At 49.2% G+C, this 6,133-nt stretch overlaps 1 long non-coding RNA gene across 2 annotated transcripts; it reads right to left on the bottom strand.

The window, feature by feature from the left end:
• Positions 1 to 1,473: 1,473 nt before the first annotated feature.
• On the bottom strand, positions 1,474 to 5,888 carry LOC127018034 (uncharacterized). 2 transcript variants are annotated; one of them, XR_007766681.1, is made up of 3 exons: positions 5,828 to 5,888; positions 4,887 to 4,994; positions 1,474 to 2,280 (listed from the first exon to the last, which is right to left on the bottom strand). It is a non-coding gene; the product is annotated as an uncharacterized LOC127018034 (long non-coding RNA). The 2 variants fall into 2 exon arrangements; XR_007766680.1 differs by having other exon boundaries at positions 5,817 to 5,879.
• Positions 5,889 to 6,133: the final 245 nt, after the last annotated feature.

The raw sequence follows: 6,133 nt of genomic DNA on the forward strand, positions 1-6,133 counted from the left end.
ACCGAACCCGGATTCGGAGCTGCCCCCCAGGTCTGTGCACAAGTTGGGGACGAGGTGGTGGATGCGATCTACTACAAAACCCATCTATTAAAGCACTAGCTCTCAATTCCACCAGAGCCGAAGGGTGTTTGAAGCCCCAGAGGAGCCTCGAGCCAGCATCTAAACATATCCTCGTATTCATTTGCCTGGTTTTTACTGAAAACCGGCTACTCCAGCTCAAACTCACTGGAGGAATGGAAAAGCACCAAGTTAAACCAAACAATTAACAAGCTCAATAACTAACAAGCCAGTGATTGCTCTTCCTAGTGCCTGCTCCAACCACCTCCACGTGTAGGTTCGGGTGGACCGCCCAGGAGCTCTGCGTGGCACAAAGCTTTCTGGAAGGACATCAGCATCCCCAAACCCTGGCTGCTAACCTCACGTCCTACAAGCATCCTCCATCTCTTGGGCTCCATCCACACGGACGTGCTTTAAAGCCATCGAGTCCGAGCCCTGCCTTGGCGAGAGATCAAGCGCAGCAGATTTTCCTACAACCCTCCCGTCTTATCACACATTAGCCCCGTCCAGATGTCAGGCACTATCCCTCTGCTAACAATCCCCTTTTCCTTCTTCTTTTATCTCCCCGTTAAATTGCTGACAAGACCTTCCTGGCGGCCTTTTCAAAAGTAGAGGAGATCAAAAAATCAACAGCATATTTCAAAAGCAAAAGTCCTTAGGGAAAATAAGAAGTAAAAAAATAAAATAGGAGCGAGGAGGAGACTGCAACGCCGTTATAGTGCACAGAGCCAAGGGCAAGAGACTGGTTTTGCAAGCACTTTAACTCACTGCTGGTAGGAAAGGGGCTGGGGATGGTTTTGGCTTTCACGGAGGTGCCTGCACGAGCATCGCTGGTACCTCCGCTTTCACCCTTGCAAACGCTTGTGCCACGCTGAGTGCTGCAGAACGGCGTTAGAAAGGCACATCTGGTTGCAGCCACGTCGAAACCCCAGCGTGGCACCCCAGCCCCAACGCGTGCTGACAGCAAAGCTCCTGCTGGCATCGTGGGGACCAGGAGCACGCTCCGCGAGGCACAAGGATCTCTCCGCAGGAAGCTACCTCCCCTTTGAGCACAGCGGCCAGCACGGAGGAGGAAAAACTGGGGGAAAAAATACCTTTCCCATCCATGCAGAGAAAGGATTTTTTTTTTTTTTTTTGATGGGCAGGCAAAGGCAATTTATCTCCCTGCCTAGCCGATTTTACTGCCACTTTTCCACAGCGTTCCAGTAAAGCTGTAGAAGAGTTTTAGCTTTATGCTCGCTTTTGAAAAGGTGATGCTGCCGGCTTTCAAAGGACACCGAAGAAGAGGCGGCGCAGGGAGGTGACTCTGTCCGAGCGGCTGACAGCAGCAGGCAGAGAGCACCAGATGAAAAAAGAAAAAAATAAAAAATATTCTTAGCCTTTGCTGACATGGCCAACACTATGGCAGCAGCAGCAGCAGCAGCAGCCCGCGTGCACCGGGACAAAAAACACAGCCAAAGAAAGTAGCAACATCAAGCAAACCCAGTCTTTATTTCCTTTCTCTACGTGGCTGATCATATTTGATTCTTTAACTGGTGGCAGAAAGCTGCTGGAACAAAAAGCATTAGGGTTGGGTTCCTCCCCGCAGCTTTATTTATATATTTTTTTTTTCCCCTTCTCCTTCTCTTAAAGGCTTTTCAGCGGATTCAGAGCTGGCCAAATGCTGCCAGCTCCCCCGGCTAACGCACATTCAGGTTGCAAACAGCTCTTTGCTTCAGCAAGACCTGAGCTGCTGCTGGGAAAAACACAACTAAACTCATTGCACTGATAAAAAATAGCAGGCAGAGGAGAGCAACAGCCGATAAATCCTCGTTTCGGCATGCAAAGAAGGACCCCTCGGCACAAACAGAGGCACTTGTTATTCGCTCCTCATGATTTGTTATTTATTATCCTACTTCTTCCAAAATTGCAGGAATCTAATCAGAGCGCAGAAGCAACAGAGGGTAATTTCGGTGATCAGTCACACGCTACCAATAAGGAATAATAACCAGCTGGAGTGACCACTTGAGATGATCCATGGGCTAACGTTGGCTCGCACAAGCTGCTCAGTGACCACTTCTGCGCGATGAATAGGATCTCGGGCTGAACACCCACTTAAGGCCATCGTTAACTCCAAGCCTTTAGCAATCCCATCAATGCCTGTGGATCACTCCACACACTCGAGATGTAAGCACGCGCATCTGGATCTGGGCCGAGGTTCATTGTGTGCCTGCCAGCGTGTCGCTTAGGAGACGAGAAGAAAATTAGTAAATATAAAAGAACCCTCCTGCACCCTAGAATGACATAAAAATTATTTTAAAGGTAATGTTTCCTCGTCTAAGAATGAGGTAGATCACTATATCACAAGATGATGCGATTTCATTTTATTGCCTTGCTTCCGACCTCCTTATACAACCCAAGCTTCTCTCACGTTATTACAAACCCACCCGAAGAAACCGGGAAGGGAAAAGAGCCCCATCGCACGACTGGGAAACAAAAGCAAAGCCCTGCCGGCAGAAGCAGCGAGAGGAGCGGCTAGACAAAATCTGATCAATGCTGCTCTAAAATGCGCTCGAAGGCTTGCGTGGGTCTCCACAGTCACTTGTCCCTGCCCTGGGGAAGAGGCACAGACATCAACTTCTGCCCATAATATGCTTCTATAAATAAGCGGTACTTAGTTGCCGAGGAATAGGGGGCCAAGCCGTCCGTCCCCCCGCTCCGCTAATGTCTGCGTCTCCTGTAAGTGCCTGCCTGGCTCTCATCTTTGGGAACATATTGCATGGCTGCAGCTTCAGCTTAACTCTTCACAGTGGCAACGCTTTGCCCCCCAAAATGCAGCGTTGCATTACCTTTACGTTACCTGCCAGGTGTGCTGTGGGTCTTCTTCCCCTTCTCTTGGGAGAAGCAAGGGGGACCAGAGTTTTGGCAGAGCTGACGGACTATATATACACATATAAATACATATTTCCTCCTTCCAGCAGAAATTTTGCCAAATTTTTTGCCAGCTCTCTTCTAGTCCCCTCTGGGACCATCTTTGTCATCCTCGATGACCCTCTCGTCTTACACATCTGACCTCTGCAGATGCTGCTTCAAAACCTAAGCGGGGCCTGATCCTTGCACCATTTACACCAGCGCAGGAAGAGTGGGGAAACTCTGGCTTTGCCCCACTTAGAAAGCTGGAAATAGCCTGTAACGTCTTGTCCAGTAAGCCCTGCACCGAGTTCGGGTTTGCATCGCAAGCCTTGGAGAAACGCGCGCCTCCCCTACTGATTTGTCAAGGTTATCCTCCCACCGCTCACATCCTGGGAGATGTTTCTGAAAAGCCCTCCTTGAAAAGGTTGGGACAACACATGTCAGCAACACCGTGCTTGTCTAGGCATCGGGGTGGGTATACAATAATATCAATAACCCATGACCAAAGAAGCTAGTGGAACTTGCTAGTGCCACCAACCCGAGGAAGCCCCCATGACCTCCTCCCCATGGGACCAGCGGGACTCTCTTGGCTCCACAGGGGCCAACCTGCCACAAATTTATTGCGGGCGCATCTCCTCTATGTGGGGAGCCAGCTCAGCTCTTTGGGCGTCCCCGGGGCAGCCCAGAAGCAGAAATTTTGGGGAAAGAAGGCTGGAACTCCATGCGAGCTCCTGCAGACCGCTCGCTCCTGCGTGCAGCGCTGCTGTGACAGCTCAGGGCGAGCAGCAAAACTGCGGGGGAACTTGTTTCAACTGAAAATAAAAGGCCGTTTCCACCTCTAATTAACCTGAGGTACATTCAAGCGATAGAGTTAGGCTCTCATTAGCGAGGCCACGGCAGAAATTCCCGTGCCGGCTGCGTTGCAGTGTGATCTCCTACCGCAGCTGGTACCCGGCGTGAAGGGCAGCAGGGCTGGGTGGGAAAGGCAGCTTTTTAGGCTTGGATTAGAATATCAATTTATAAGGGGAAGAGACCACCGTGAGCCAGGAAATGGCGAAAAGGGAACGACTGGAAAAGCCACGGCTGAGGAAACACCTCTGCCTTTGCTCCTGCGGGCAGGAGGGCGTCCATCAGAGGCTGACCCACAGCGGTGAGCAAAGTCCCCTCCCAGGAGGTGGCAGCCAGGACGGACCCTTCACCTTATCTCCTTGCAGAGGGGTGACCTCTCCCTCAAGTGAAGCGGGCAGGAAGGAATAAAGAGACTTTGAGTGGAGCTTCTAGGGTGGCCGGGGTCAAGAACAAACATCTTTCTTGCAAAGGTGCCTTCTCTCATGAGTGACACTGGACTGTCCGTCCTCCTTTTTTAAGAAAGGATATTAAAAGCAGTATCAGCTTATGGATGGGAAATGATACCTGATGATCCATTGTTATTTACACCACTAATGAACACCTGAAGAAAACAACATCACATTATCCCCTTGCTTGAAAAACATCATCACAATTCAGAAACTTGCAGCTGACTGAAGTAGTTCTGTAACAAGCGGAAATCTCTGCCATACGAGGATTTTTCAGCTGCAATGCCTTCCCACTTACGCTTAGCACCAGGCTTCTTATTTTTCCCTTTTTCTGGGGAGAAACTATTATTCTCGCCATTTCCGAGTGGCCTAAAGGAGTTCTCCTCTCCTGGATGCGCACCTTGAGATAACACCCTGGCTATCTATCTCCTGCAGTACCATTATCTCCTGTTAGATCATAAGGAAACACTTCAGCCTAAAAAGATGCAGCAAATTTAGGCACCAACCCAGTAATTAATAAAACCCACAGCCATTGCAAGGGAAAGCAGGTCAGCTATCCTGACACAAGATATGCAACACAGCATCATCCCGAGGTCTTGGATAAAGGTCCTACAACATAGGGGGCAAAATTGTCAGACCAACCTCTAGATTTGGGGATGTTTCTAACGAACTTTCAAAAGGAAATGGTTAAAAATGGCAAGTTTTCTGCTCCAGAAGGACTGAAACACCCAGCCTTCCCCATTGCATCGGCTAAAGGAAAGAAACACAGAAAGAAAGTTAATCAGGTTTAGATCAAAGAAAAAAAAAAAAAAAGCCCAAACAAACCAGCAAGCAATCTCATCCAAACCCGTACATGCGAAGAGCTTGCCGTGACTCCTTCCCCCCACTCTTTTTTCACTTTCATCCTCCTGACCTTCTCCGTTCCAGCCAGGAGGGAATAGGAAAGCTCAAAGAAAGCTATTCCTGTGTTATTTTTAGCAGAGCCAAAAGAAAAGTGACTGGAAATAATCCATGAAAGCAAGCTTTCACCTTGATTTTCAGACTCTGGAGATTTCGATAGCCTTGATAACAATCACAACTTTACCAAAGGCATATAAAACGCTGAGCTCTTCCTTTCTTCCCGCTTCACATTAAAAACCCAGTGAACCGTCGATGAAGACCGAGGGAAGCACTTTCGCCCACGAGCCAGTGAATTGGTAGCCACACGACGGCAGCGAGACCCAGGCTTGGCTGGAGCTCAGCACATCGGGCACTTATGCAGCCAGCAAGAAAATTCCACATTACAGTTGAACACATTCAAAATACACACCAATTTTGGATGATGCTAGTGCCTCGTGGAAGAGATCACTCTTTCCCAAGCAGGATTAAGAAGAGCTCTTCTGGAAATAGCCATTCCCACCCCCCATAACTTGAACAGAATAACATTACAAATGCATTGCAAAACAAACCAGAGAACCCCATAACAACATCAGGAAGAAAAGCCCTCATTCCTGAGTTATTAAAACCCACTGAGCCCCTTCTCTCCTCCAAAGGAGGGCCAAACTGCTTGAGAAGAGGTTTGTAGAGAGATACCTGGCACTGACCGACTGCGCAGAGACCTCCATGCTTCCCTGCCTGCCCTGACCCACGAGCACCAGTGCAAGCAGTTGCTGACGGGACACAGGCCTCAGCTGCATGCTTTAGAGACCAAAGGAATTAATTAGAGAAGCTGCACTCCCAAGGTGCCGATAATAAGAACAAAATGAGGGCTGATCCCATTAAGTCAATCTCTGTTGGTTGCTGCCATCTGATGTCTCCCTCTTCCCCATCGCTCCCCGCTGCGTGTTCCCACCCTTCTTCTTGTGCTCCCAATAGCTGTTATGGTCTCTGAGGAAGGCGGGAAGATGTGG

Source organism: Gymnogyps californianus, chromosome 6 (assembly GCF_018139145.2).
Source record: "Gymnogyps californianus isolate 813 chromosome 6, ASM1813914v2, whole genome shotgun sequence".
Taxonomy (NCBI): domain Eukaryota; kingdom Metazoa; phylum Chordata; class Aves; order Accipitriformes; family Cathartidae; genus Gymnogyps; species Gymnogyps californianus.